The sequence below is a fragment of the Erinaceus europaeus genome, chromosome 21 (assembly GCF_950295315.1).
Source record: "Erinaceus europaeus chromosome 21, mEriEur2.1, whole genome shotgun sequence".
Taxonomy (NCBI): Eukaryota; Metazoa; Chordata; class Mammalia; order Eulipotyphla; family Erinaceidae; genus Erinaceus; species Erinaceus europaeus.
In genome coordinates, this window is record NC_080182.1 from 43,099,290 (window position 1) to 43,113,350 (window position 14,061).

Here is a 14,061-nt window from a genome sequence, read left to right on the forward strand (position 1 = left end):
TCCACTTGCCAACACCCATGTCCAGTAGAGAAGCAATTACAGAAGCCCGACCTTCCACCTTCCGCACCCCAAAAATAATTTTGGTCCATACTCTCAGAGAGGGAGAATTTTAAAAAAATTTTTATTTATAAAATGGAAATATTGACAAGACCAAGACTATAGGATAAGAGGGGTACATTTCCACAAAATGCCCACCCCGAGAACTCCAATCCCCTCCCCTGATAGCTTTCCTATTCTTTATCCCTCTGGGAGCATGGACCCAAGGTCATTGTGGGTTGCAGAAGGTGGAAGGTCTGGCTTCTGTAATTGCTTCCCCGCCGAACATGGGTGTTGACAGGTGGATCCACACTCCGGCCTGTGGGATCTGGGGAAGCGGGGCTCCAGGACACATGTTGGGGTTGTCTGCCCTGGGAAGTCCAGTTGGCATCATGGTATCATCTGGAACCTGGTGGCTGAAAAAGAGTTAACATATAAGACAGAACAAATTTTTTGCTATTCACAAACCTAAAGGCAAGAATAGTGCAGATGAAGATTTGGGGTGTGCGTTCTGGAAAAAGCTAGGTGGTCTGTTTCACCTATATCCCAAGGGCCCATAACTTGACTAGTTTTTGCCTGAGCCTGACAGCTAACATGCAGGTGGACGCAGGTTATTGTCTGGGGAGATGCTATCATACTTGGAAAAGGGGCTAGAAAGCTGGATCAGGGCAGAGAGTAGCTCCCAAATATGAGGAAAGTATATAAATATTGTTGACTGTAAACTCCATCAATTTAGTACAGCCTGGAATGTTCCTGGCTGTGAGCTCAGCCCTATGGAGATGCAGAGGCTACATATGCTCCTAAGCTGAATATGGGCCCTAAATCAAATTTATGGGGTTTACAATTAACAATATTTATATACTTTCCCCATATTTGAGGGAGAAATTTTGACCAGAGAGAGAAACGATGACCAGAGGGCTCTGAACCACAATTCCATCAAGACCCAGAAACAGAAGAGGGGGCCAGGGGGAGGAGGACACTCAGAAGTAGTAGGTGTGACTTAGAAAAGAAGAGCATGCATTACCATAGGAAAAAAGTAAGCAAATGTATATATTTATATTTATATAAATAAGTCAACCCATATCTGTAATCTCAGAAGAACGAATGCAGTTTTTAAAAAGTTTTTCTTATTTATTTATTCTTTTTGTTGCCCTTGTTGTTTTATTGTTGTAGTTATTGATGTTGTCATTGTTGGACAGGACAGAAAGAAATGGAGAGAGGAGGGGAAGACAGAGAGGGGGAGAGAAAGACAGACACCTGCAGACCTGCTTCACCACCTGTGAAGAGACACCCCTGCAGGTGGGGAGCCAGGGGCTCGAACCAGGATCTTTATGCAGGTCCTTGAGCTTTGCACCACCTTCGCTTAACCTACTGTGCCTGACTCCCTACAAATGCAGTTTCTAATAAAGGGAATAGGGACACAGATTTCTGGTGGTGAGAAAGGTATGTGTATATCCCTGTTGTCCTATAATTTTGTAAGACAATATTAAATCACTAGTAAAAAAAAATTTAAGAAAGAACAAGCAGCCTTGCATGTATCACCATAAGCTAAGAGCGGGATCAAAGCCCCACTTGCTGAGAATCTTCTAGGAGATCCATAAAGGTGCATTTATCTAAGAACTATATACAAAGCCTCTTCAATTTCCTTCCAGCTTAACACTTCCTGACACTGAAAACAACTGCTCGTTTAGAGCATATATTGGTGCTCTACTAAGGAACACCATGGATGAACGGATGGAGGAGATGACTTAATGAATGAACGAGATAATGGATGGGTGGGTGGATGGATGGGGCTGACATTTTCAAATATTCAATACCACTTGTACACAAAAAATATGAACTATATGACATAAACTGACCTCCATAGCAAAGATCTTAAATTTTACAGGTGTCTCACAGTTTATCAAACATCTTTGTGTAAGTACTCAAATGTATGCTGTATCTTATGCTTATGAAATAAATTTCCTAGAAAAATTCATGTGTTAATCTAATTGAGTTTTAGTGTCTAAGCGTGGGCAGATGTCACCGTGAGTATGTCTTTCATGAAGCCAAGATAATTCTGTTTTGACTCTCGGGAAAACCAAACTCAAGTGCAAGAGAGACCTAAACAACAGTGGCCATCTGGTCAGCTTCGACAGTCTTTTTTGCCCCGATGATTTCTAATCCCATAACTTTACAAGTCTTATACCAGTTGTGTTTGAACAATTCCTCCTGTCATACACATCCCAGTATGGAATTGCGCTGCAGGCCAGTGATGGAGAACATATTGTTCCCTTCATACCAAGGCTCTTCATGGTCAAGTTTGTGTTTTTTTTTAACCAAAGCACCACCTAGCTCTGACTATTGGCTTTACCAATAATCAAACCTGGGACCTCCCCATATGCAAGGCCTGTGCCCTGCCACTGTGTATATCCATCTCTCACATCAAGGCTTTACTTAAGTAAATAGTCAAAAACATCCAAGAACAAAGATTAGCTTTTGTCTAAGGCAGAATTGAAACTTTGTGGTTAATAATTTTTTTAACTTTTAATCCGCCCCCCTTGAAGCTGAACATGTACTCTCACCCTCCACCCAGAGATCTTTACTTTGTTGCCCCATTTCAGACTTGTCAGAGTCTACACATGTTTAACACTGACACAGAGTCAGAAAAACATTTTGCATTTCTCCTCGGTATATCAAATGCAAGTAAAACAATATTTACCCGTGTTTTATGCTCTCTGAATTTTCTATTCTATTTAATTTATGAAACCACTGGTCAAAACTTACGACTTTGATTTTATAAAGCGTGAACGCCAGGGTACTGGTCGTTTGGAAAGCACTGCTTAAGGATTAACTATCAGTGAGCATTTCTAGCAAGTGTGGTAGTGGGCAAAAGTGCCCCAAGACAGTTTCATCAAAATTTTTTAATTTTGCAGAAGCCCAGATACTCCCAACTCTATAAATAGTATAATTTCACCCACTTTTAAGGATGAAATTAATCAGAGTTAATACATGGTGGATGAGGTCACCTGGATGAGGGAGTTGATTCAAGAACATGTGGAACTTCAGGGATCTTCTTCTAGCGTTTGCCCTTCTTCCGTAGCCAGTCAACAGCGTCAGGTTGAGCCTGATGGAAAGTTTCAGGGACCTAAAAACGCTGAGGTCCAGTCCAGGTGTTCAGGATGCGCAGAGAGACAGAAAGCTGACTGGTTCACAAGCATGATATGGAGACCCAGACCTGACAGCTTTATTTTGCCTGGTGTGAAGAAATCCTCTTGCTCTGCTTCCTTGGGGTCTGGTAAGTGAGAAGTCAAAATTCAATAACATTTTAGTCACACACACCCCCCCCATTCAGGGGCCCTAGACATAGTTACACAAGTCTGCTTGGCACTTCAGGTGCAAGAGGGAAGCAAAGAATCTGATTCAGGGCTCAGAAACATGTGTCCTTTCTCTCTTCATTTAGACCCACTACAACTTGTGATTTGAACATTGGTTTCTCAGACATGTTTTCCTAAGGAGGCATAAAGCCAGTACCCGGGGAGTCGGGAGGTAGTGCAGCAAGTTAAGCTCACATGGCTCAAAGCGCAAGGACAGGCGTAAAGAACCTGGTTCGAGCCCCAGCTCCCCACCTGCTTCCCCTCCTCTCTCCATTTCTCTCTGTCTTATCCAACAACGACAACATCAATAACAACAATAAAACCACAACAATAAAACAACAAGGGCAACAAAAAGGAAAATAAATAAATATTTTTAAAAATTCCAGTACTCGGTTAATATAAATTTCTTCTCTACTTGCCACTTATGTTTTTTCGTTGTGAATTAGTAAATCGAGACTTTGATTCATGTGTCAGTTTTGTGGGTTTAATTCTACCCTCACTTCTTCACTGGATGAAGTACCGAGGCTGTGCACAGGCAAGAGTCAGAACTACACTAGGACAGGCCCCCTGGCAGCTGGTGCTCAGAAGACAGACCGCCTGGACCATCAGCCAGCCGTGTCCCAGAATCACCCTCTCAGCTCCATCACTTTATCCAGAAGCTGGTAAAGGACAAACCAAATAAAAAATGGACTAGTTCTGTAGGGAAAGGTATTGACTTAACATTAGCCAGTTGGAGTGTTTATGGAGACCCTGTCAGATTTTCTCTCCTACACCAGGACAGTGTGCGGTCCTAACTTCCAGCCTCAATGATTTTAAGAGAAGGCAAAACAATTTGTGTCTTGGGTTTTGATGATCGTTCGATTAATGCATCAGCATTTCAAAACCAATACTGCTTTCTCTTACGCCTTAGCATGGTTTGCTCTTCACAAACACTCCTCATAAGCACCCAAGTTGCAAAAGACTCACTTAAGCAGTTCAAAAACTGGAACAGAATCAGTGTGAGAAATAGTGATTTTTAATCACACCAAGTAGAATTAGTTCAACTTGATGAAGGAAAATGAACCTTCACAAGGAAGACATTTGAGCTAGGCCAAGGCAGAACACTGGACATCAAGAAGCAGACTAACGGGAAATTCTGGGGAGAGAGAACACTTTCAAGAAATTGGGTGTTTACAGATCACTTCAGATGAACGCTTTTATTTAGTTGGACAAATATCTAGGAGAGGAATTGCTGGGCCATATAGGAGCTCCATTTTTATTTTCAGAAATTTCCAAATTATTTTCCACAGACGCTAAACCAATTTACCTTTTCTCCACATCTTGGCCAATACTTTTTATTTCTAGCTTTTTTTGATGTAGACCAGTTGATGAGGCTGTATCTTGTTGTTATCTTTATTTGATACAGATGAGGCTGTATCTTATTGTTATCTTTATTTGTGTTTCTTTGATAAGCAGTGGTCTTGAGCATTTTTATAAGCCTGTTAACTAGCTGAATATCTCCTGGGTGGTGAATATATTCCTTTACTTCCTCCATTTTTTAATGGGGAATTTTTTGCGTTGTTTTTGCTTCTTTGCTCTTTGTTGCTGTTGTTGAGCTCTGTGAATTCTTTTATATTCTACTGCTCCCTGTCTCTGATGTTGATGTCCCTGTAGTTGATGTCATCCTTGTAGGATAGGACAGAGAGAAATGGAGAGAGGAGGGGAAGACAGAGAGGTGGAGAGAAAGACACCAGCAGACCTGCTTCAGCACCTGTGAAGTGACTCCCCTGCAGGTGGGGAGCCGGGGACTCGAACCGGGATCCTTACGCAAGTCCTTGCAGCTTTGTGCCAAGTGCACTTAACCCGCTGCACTACCGCCCGACTCCCTAGATCTTCTAAAGCATTATGTTCATATTTTCTTCTATGGTTTTTCAGTCTATTGTCTAACATCTCTGATAGAAATAGAGCTTGAGCCAGAGGAACTGAAAGAATAGAAAATGTATTAAAATTACATTAACAGTAGATTTGTTAGGGTTTGTTTAAAAACTTACCTGCACATGTGAAGCTATTAGACTGTATTTTTGTTTTCCTTTGATCTCTTGGAAGAACATCTTCAATTGTAAACACTGTATATTTCTTTTACACCCTTGGCTCATGTCTCTTTTTTAAAAAATATATAATCTTATATGCAATTGTGTGAAAGGACACACAGAAGTAGGAATGCCAGGCTGGGTGTTGGCACACCTGGTGAAAGCTCACCTATTCTCTACCCTGTGCAAGGGCCCGGGTCCAGCCCACTCCCCACCTATAAGGAGGACACTTCAGGAGAAGTGAAGCAGGTCTGCAAGTACCTTTCTCCTCTTAGCCTCCCCTTCTCTCACTTTCTCTCTGTCTAGCCCAATAAAATAGAAATTCAAAAGGGAAAAAAGGGGAGGGGGAACTGGGAGTGGTAGATTTGTAGTGCCGGCACCAAGCACCACGATAACTCTGGCAACAATAAAAATTAAGACATAAAAATAAAAGTCGGCCCGCCTGGTAACTTCCTGCTGTTTCTTACAATGGAAGGCAGTGCAGGCACAGTCTACGCACAAGTCCAGTGCCCACTTCGGGATGAGTGAAGCCCCCCCTTGTACCCAGAGCTCAGTCAAGAGGAACAGTGGATGCCAGCTGCCGCTGCCCAGAGCCAGGACAGAGCCAGGACAGAGCCAGGTGCTGGTGTCAGAAAGCTTCTCGACATTTCTCATGGGTTACTGAGGCAGATAAAAATAAATTCAGTAAAATAAGGTCATTTTTTTATGATGCTTGAACTTGATCTAACTGCTTATTTTTGTTTTAAATCATATGTATTTATTTTTCTATCTCTGTATATATTTGTGTATGTTTGCATCTGAGAAAGGTTGTGGAATGAATGGTTTGCTCAGGTAAATCGCTCCTCTGGGGCTGGAATAATATCTCACTTGAACAATGTGCTGCTTTGCCCAGGTATGAGCTTGGCAGAAAGCTTTATTGCTGTATTCTCCTTCTCTCTCTCTCTCTCTGCCTGAGTGGTAAAGCCCAGTGACGGGAAAACCCTTGTTCTCCTAAACTAAAGAATTCTGCTCAAGCGTATTGCAACTGCCATGTTTAGCTACAAATATTCAGATTTTTAAAACAAGTACATTTATATAAAATACAATGTAAACATAGAAAGTAAAAGCTACTATGGGCATCTAATCTTTGATAAGGGGGCCCAAAGTATTAAATGGAAAAAGGAGGCTCTCTTCAATAAATGGTGCTGGGAAAACTGGGTTGAAACATGCACAAGAATGAAATTGAACCACTTTATCTCACCAGAAACAAAAATCAACTCCAAATGGATCAAAGACCTAGATGTCAGACCAGAAACAATCAAATACTTAGAGGAAAACATTGGTAAAACAGTTTCCCACATACACCTCAAGGACATCTTTGATGAATCAAACCCAATTGCAAGGAAGACCAAAGCAGAAACAAACCAATGGGACTACATCAAATTGAAAAGCTTCTGCACATCCAAAGAAACTATTAAACAAACAGAGCGACCCCTCACAGAATGGGAGAAGATCTTCACATGCCAGACATCAGACAAGAAACTAATCATCACAATATATAAAGAGCTCAGCAAACTTAGCCGCAAAAAAGCAAATGACCCCATCCAAAAATGGGCAGAGGAAATGAACAAAACATTCACCACAGAGGAGATCCAAAAGGCTAACAAACATATGAAAAACTGCTCTAGGTCACTGACTGTCGGAGAAATGCAAATTAAGACAACACTAAGATACCACCTCACTCCTGTAAGAATGGCATACATCGAAAAGGACAGCAGCAACAAATGCTGGAGAGGATGTGGGGACAGAGGAACATTGCTGGTGGGAATGTAAATTGATACAGCCTCTGTGGAGAGCAGTCTGGAAAACTCTCAGAAGGCTAGACATGGACCTTCCATATGACCCAATAATTCCTCTCCTGGGGTTATACCCCAAGGACTCCATAACACCCAACCAAAAAGAGGTGTGTACTCCTATGTCCATAGCAGCACAATTCATAATAGCTAAAACCTGGAAGCAACCCAGGTGCCCAACAACAGATGAGTGGCTGAGAAAGCTGTGGTATATATACACAATGGAATACTATGCATCTATCAAGAACAATGAACCCAACTTCTCTGACCCATCTTGGACAGAGCTAGAAGGAATTATGTTAAGTGAACTAAGTCAGAAAGATAAAGATGAGTATGGATGATCCCACTCATCAACAGAAGCTGACTTAAAAGATCTGAAAGGGAAACTAAAAGCAGGACCTGATCAAATTGTAAGTAGGGCACCAAAGTAAAAACCCAGTGGTGAGGGGTAGACATGTAGCTTCCTGGGCCAGTGGGGGGTGGGAGTGGGCGGGAGGGATGGGTCACAGTCTTTTGGTGGTGGGAATGGTGTTTATGTGCACTCCTAGCAAAATGTAGACATATAAATCAGTGGTTAATTAATATGAGAGGGGGAAATCAATTGTATGTCTCAAAGTTTCTCAAAAAACAAACTGAATCTTTTTTTATATATATATTTATTTTATTTATTTTTCCCTTTTGTTGCCCTTGTTGTTTTATTGTTGTAGTTATTATTGTTGTTGGATAGGACAGAGAGAAATGGAGAGAGGGAGGGGAAGACAGAGAGGAGGAGAGAAAGATAGACACCTGCAGACCTGCTTCACCGCCTGTGAAGCGACTCCCCTGCATGTGGGGAGCCGGGGTTCAAACCGGGATCCTTATACCGGTCTTTGTGCTTTGCGCCACCTGCGCTTAGCCCGCTGTACTACAGCCCGACTCCCAAACTGAATCTTTTTAATATATAGGCTATGTATTTGATATGCGGACTCTCTCAAAAGCCTAGACCAAGTAGATTAGAAGCTTCCAATAGCACAACTATATACAAGATACTGGGTACTGTACAGCAAACCATAACAAAGGAACTTTTCAAAGTTAACCCAATTAACAAATAATGTGATAATAATATTAACTATTGATTGTCTTTTTGAACCCTAAGACAGCAGGAACCTCACATCTTCACTATAGAGCCCCTACTTCCCCCAGTCCTGGAACCCTTGGATAGGGCCCACTTTCCCGTATGCATCTCCCAATCCAAACCAAATAATATTGCATCCACCGATCACAACCTAACCAAAATAACGATTGCCATCTCAACATGCTTCACCTCAGACTGTATCCAGAGACTTCACATGTGGAATGACAACCCTTCAGCTTCATTACTCGGGTGAGACCTTTCCTTTAATAGTACACTCTAATTTCATCTCAGGTAGTTCACTTTCTAACAAAGTCCCATAACCTAGATATACACCAGTTTCTGTGAGAGAGAGCTTATGTGCACACGTATCCATAAACTACTACAAAATATATACCTGAAAGCAGGATTACACTAGAGTTTGCAGTGAGTACCTCCCTAACACTTCCTCTCCACTATTCCAAGCTTGGGATCCATGATTGCTCAACAAATTGTTTGGCTTCATATGTTAACTCTCTTTTCAATCACCAGGTTCCAGATGCCACCAGGATGCTGGCTAGGCTTTCCTGGATTGAAGACCCCACCAATGTGTCCTGGAGCTCAGCTTCCCCAGAGATACACCCTACTAGGGAAAGAGAGAGGCAGACTGGGGGTATGGACCGACCAGTCAATGCCCATGTTCAGAGGGGAAACAATTACAGAAGCCAGACCTTCTTCCTTCTGCAACCCTCAACGACCCTGGGTCCATGCTCCCAGAGGGATAGAGAATGGGAAAGCTACCATGGGAGGGGGTGGGTTATGGGGATTGGGTGGTGGGAATTGTGTGGAGTTGTACCCCTCCTACCTTATGCTTTTGTTCACTAATCCTTTCTTAAATAAAAAATTTTAAAAAATAAATAAATAAAAAGAAAGTAAAAGCTAGTCCCCTAACAATACTTGCATATGTGTGTATGTATATGTGTATGTATATATGTGTATGTATATGTGTATGTATATATGTGTATGTATATATGTATATGTGTATGTATATGTGTGTATATTCATAAAATACTTATCACTTTTCCACCTATAATCTAAAGGAAATATATACAGGATAGGATGTCAGACTGTACCTCAAAATCTGGGTTGCCCCCACATCTGGGTGACTACCAGTTGTGCTGCTATGAACATAGGTGAACATACGTCTCTTTGGGCAAGTGTCTTCGTTTTCCCTGGCAATAGCCCCAGCAGAGGAATTACTGGAGCTTAGAGTAAGCCATTTCTAGCGGCTGATGCCCAAGAATAGATAACGGCCAGGAAAGTGTACATATACACAGTGTAAAGCTATGCAGCTGTTAAAAATGGCAAGGTCATCTCTTTTGCAATATCTTGGTGAGACTTTAAAGGTTACCATGCTGAGTGAGATAATCCCGTAAGAGAAGGACTAATACTCAATGATATCACCATAATTGAAACAACAACAAAAAAATACAATAAAGGAAAATTTAAAGTGAAACCTGGACTGGATGTGGTGTATTGTACAACTCTGGGGGGAAGGAGAAAAAGGATGAGGGGTGGCGAGGGCAGAAAAGGAAGTGGGTGGGTGTATTGTACCAAAGCAAAAGACTGGGGAGGGAAAAGTTGAGAGGGGTGAAGAAGGCTTTGGGGTCTTTTTCTGAAAGTTAATTTTTTTAAAAATTATCTACTTATTTTATTGGATAGAGACAGCTAGAAATTGATTGGGGGAAGGAAGATAGAGAGGGAAAGAGACAGAGAGACACCTGAAGACCTGCTTCACCATTTGCAAAGCTTTCCCCCTGCAGGTGGGGGCCGGAGGCTCAAACCCAGGTCCTTGTACACTGTAATATGTGTGCTCAACCAGGTGCGCCACCACGGGACCCCCAAGATTTGGGGTCTGTGGGACTATGTGAAAGCTTGGTAGAGCTTAGGGAAGCTTTCCCATCCTTGGATGGAGGTCTGGAAAGACACCCCACTTGTTAGCCTCTCTCCATAGAGATGAGCCAAGAAGGAAAAGTCTCCTAGACTCAGCTCTCCCTTGTTAGACTCTCAAGCTCACAGAAATCTTACAGTTCCTCCCTGCTAGCAGCAGGCCACATGGCTGCCTGCTTTAAGGTTCATTTACTCAAAGTTCACCTCACCTTCTGATCACACAGGAGAACACACCCTATCACACACTCCTAACAGTGTCCTTTGATGTCCTTAATTTACATCAAGCCTTGCTTATCTTCTCTTTATCTCACCTTCTCCCCTCAAACGCCTTTGTGTGATTAATTGCCTGCATCAGGAGACTAATTATCTTGACCTTTATGTATCTATCACATCAGTTCTTGCCCCACTGACCCCCTAATAAAATGTAATAAGGTGGAGGAAGAAACAAAAAATAAGAAAATCAATATGAACAAGAGATTTCACTAGAAGTAATCTGGTTAACACTTTACATAAAGATAAACTTAAGAAACATAAGTAATTGGGCTATTTTCTAGAGTTTTAGAATTAAATGCTAATTCAAGGGCAAGGGAGATAGTTTGTTTAGTAGAGCAGACACTGCCACGCACAAGGACACGTGTGGAAGTCTTCATTACCACATAGAAACATCTTGGGAAGGGGAAGTTTCACCAGCTGCAAAGCAGCACTGTGATGCTTCTCCTCTCAGTCTCTCTCTTACTCTCTTTCTTTCATCTTCTATCTTAAAGAAAAATAAATAGAGGGTTGGACAGTGTTCACACTCTGATCGCACACACTACCATGTGCTAAGACCTGGGTTCAGGTCCCTAGTCACCACCGGAAAGGAGGAAGCTTCACAGTGAGGAACCCTGCTGCACTGCGGGTGTGGCTCTCTTGCTCTCTCCTTTCTACCTCCCCTCCCCCTCTCAATTTTGTTTTTTATCCAATTACAACGACAACAATAATACTAAATAAAAACTAAGCAAATAGTTCACTGGAATTGTTAGAATCATGCAGGCACAAAGTTCCATGGTGTTAAGACAAACTAAGTAATAAAATAACTGATAACTCCAGTAAGTATTATAACATTTTTTCTTCACATAAGTTGCATGTTTCTATGCTATTTTTCTTACAATTCCATGCTTATAACAGCACTCATACAATTAACAGCTAAGTGTCCACTGTTATTATGAGAATATTATTATTTTTTTTCCCCTTTTGTTGCCCTGGTTGTTTTTACCATTGTTGTGGTTATTATTATGTTTGTTATTTATGTCGTAATTGTTGGATAGGACAGAGAGAAATGGAGAAAGGAGGGGAAGACAGAGAGCGGGAGAGAAAGACAGACACCTGCAGACCTGCTTCACCGCCTGTGAAGCGACTCCCCTGCAGGTGGGGAGCCGGGGGCTCGAACCGGGATCGTTCCTCTGGTCCCACGCTTTGAGTACGTGCGCTTAACCCATTGCGCTACCGCCCGGTGACCCCCTGTTATTATGAGAATATTATAACCAATCTTGGAAATGCTGTTTTATTCAATCTCACAGATGTATCTTCAAAGTAGTTAAAGTGGACTACAAATCGAAAATAATGATGAAAAAAAATTAATGAGTTCTGAAAACAGAAATAAAGGTGTAGTTGGCTGTTCTGTATATGTTCTCATATATAGGCCTATAGAAAAAAGCAAGAAACTTTGATTTATTCTTCTTCAAGAATTTATTGGTGTTTTAATGGATTAGCTCCTAGTGCATATTTTTAATCATCAAAATATTGTACACAAAAATTCAGATTTTATTTTTGTATTTTAGGAATCACTCAATTATAAAATTACGGGGACTATTTTTGCCGGTGTGGTTTATATAAGAATGAAATGTTTACACATGCTTTCCCTTCTCCATGGTTTGCAAAAACTACGTGAGCAGTATGAGTGCCAACGATTAGAAAAGAATATGCAGTATATATACACAAAGGAATGTCATTCAGAATTTTTAGATGAAGGAGCACAAGACAGCTCAGGGGATCCAGTGAGCTGCCTGCCAAGGTTCAGGGCCGCACTGGAGCCCTGGTGTCTCACAGGAGTATTGCCCGCAGCGCCGGGCGCTTCTCCTCAGAGGGTGCAGTGGTGGATTTGCCTCACTCCTTTTCTCTCCTCTACTTCCCTAAGAGCACAAAACTTAAACCCAGGGCATGGACTGGGAAGTAGCTCACTTGAACAGTATGCCCGCCCTACAATGCAGACATCCCAGGGGACCCAGTCCCCACCGCACAGAAGGAAGCTTCAGTGCTTTGCTGTCTCCCCCTTTCTCTGTTTCTGTCTTCTTAACTTTTTTTTCCTTTTCATCTCTGGGGCTTTAGTGCTCCAGGCTGACTTTTTTTAAGAGAAAGGAATAGAGGCAGAGAAGGGGGTGGGGAGGAGGGGAAGCAACCACAGAACTGAAGTTTCCTCTAATGCTGTAGGTGCTGGCATCAGAGCTGGAGAATGCGTAGAGCACAACCACACACCCAAGTGAAGTGTTTCACCAGCCCCCATCTGCAGATCTCTGAGAATATCAGCTAGTCGTGTTGGAGCTCTGATAATAACAGTAGCTGACTCATTTATTAATTTAAGAAGTTGAGCAGTGGCGCACATGTTGAAGGCCCATCATTCATTACATTTTAAAAATTACATCAAATAATGTTTATATAGAGTCAGAGACAGAGAGATAGAGAGATACAGAGAGAGATGCAGAGAGAGAAAGCCACAGCATGAAAGTCTCCTTCAGTGTTGTGGGGACTAGGCTCAAGCATGGGTTGCTCACATGACAGGGTAGCACACTTTACAGATGAGCTATTCCTAGTCAGCAGGTCTTAACTGTAAAGTTTTAAGAGATGAGCTTGTGAAATTTGTAGCAAAATGGCCTTGGGAGGGTATGGTCATATTAATCCAGTTCATTATATAAAGTGAAGTAAGTCAAAAGGAAAATGATAACTCAGATAATTTCACATATGAATGAAAAATAAAAATAAATTAGTGAGCATTTACAACAAAGAAATTTCCAGAGAAGGGTGGACGGAAGGAATAAGGGCAGAAGAGGTGTGATGAATGATGGTGAGTGTTATCTATGTTTTGGTGGGGGGAAGGGTTAATGGATTTCAGGACACTTATTGACACAGGAGCAGTCTCTCATCTCTCTGTGAGAGGCATCTGTGAGACACCCTCACCCCCAACTAACGATCTTTCCCACCATCATTCACCAGGAACTCAAAGCCCTCCCAGCCTCTGCCTTCCCCTCCTCCCTCAGAGTCCTTTACTTTGGTGCCATACATCAGTGTCAGCCCAGATTTTGTTTTGTGTTCCCTTTCAGTCCTTGTTTTTCAGTCCCACTTGTGAGTCAGGAACAGCATCTTCTTCCCCAGTTAGCCCATCATAGCATGAAGGTCAAAGCAGAATTTAACAGAACGTGGATTTGTGAGTGGTGAGAATCTGTACAATTTGTCCATGTAGTTTCTTTGGGTCTTTCGGACCTGATCACTGTATATCTTGTGCTCATCACTTAAAGAAAAACAGAATCCCATATGAAACCTGGAACAAGAAAAACACTAATCAGAGAGTAGAATTCTTGTAGCATCCAGCACCAGCTTTAGTTATCTATTCGAAGCACCTGTGTAAGCTGGACCATTACTAACACCACACACACAAAACTAAACTCCAAATATATGAGATTTGGATGTTAGAC

The 14,061-nt window shown here is 41.9% G+C and overlaps 1 long non-coding RNA gene across 1 annotated transcript; it reads right to left on the minus strand.

Moving 5' to 3' along the window:
* Window positions 1-350: 350 nt before the first annotated feature.
* On the minus strand, window positions 351-13,763 carry LOC132535264 (uncharacterized). Its single transcript, XR_009547032.1, has 4 exons — window positions 13,710-13,763; window positions 3,164-3,310; window positions 3,045-3,088; window positions 351-452 (listed from the first exon to the last, which is right to left on the minus strand). It is a non-coding gene; the product is annotated as an uncharacterized LOC132535264 (long non-coding RNA).
* Between the last annotated feature and the right edge of the window lie 298 nt (window positions 13,764-14,061).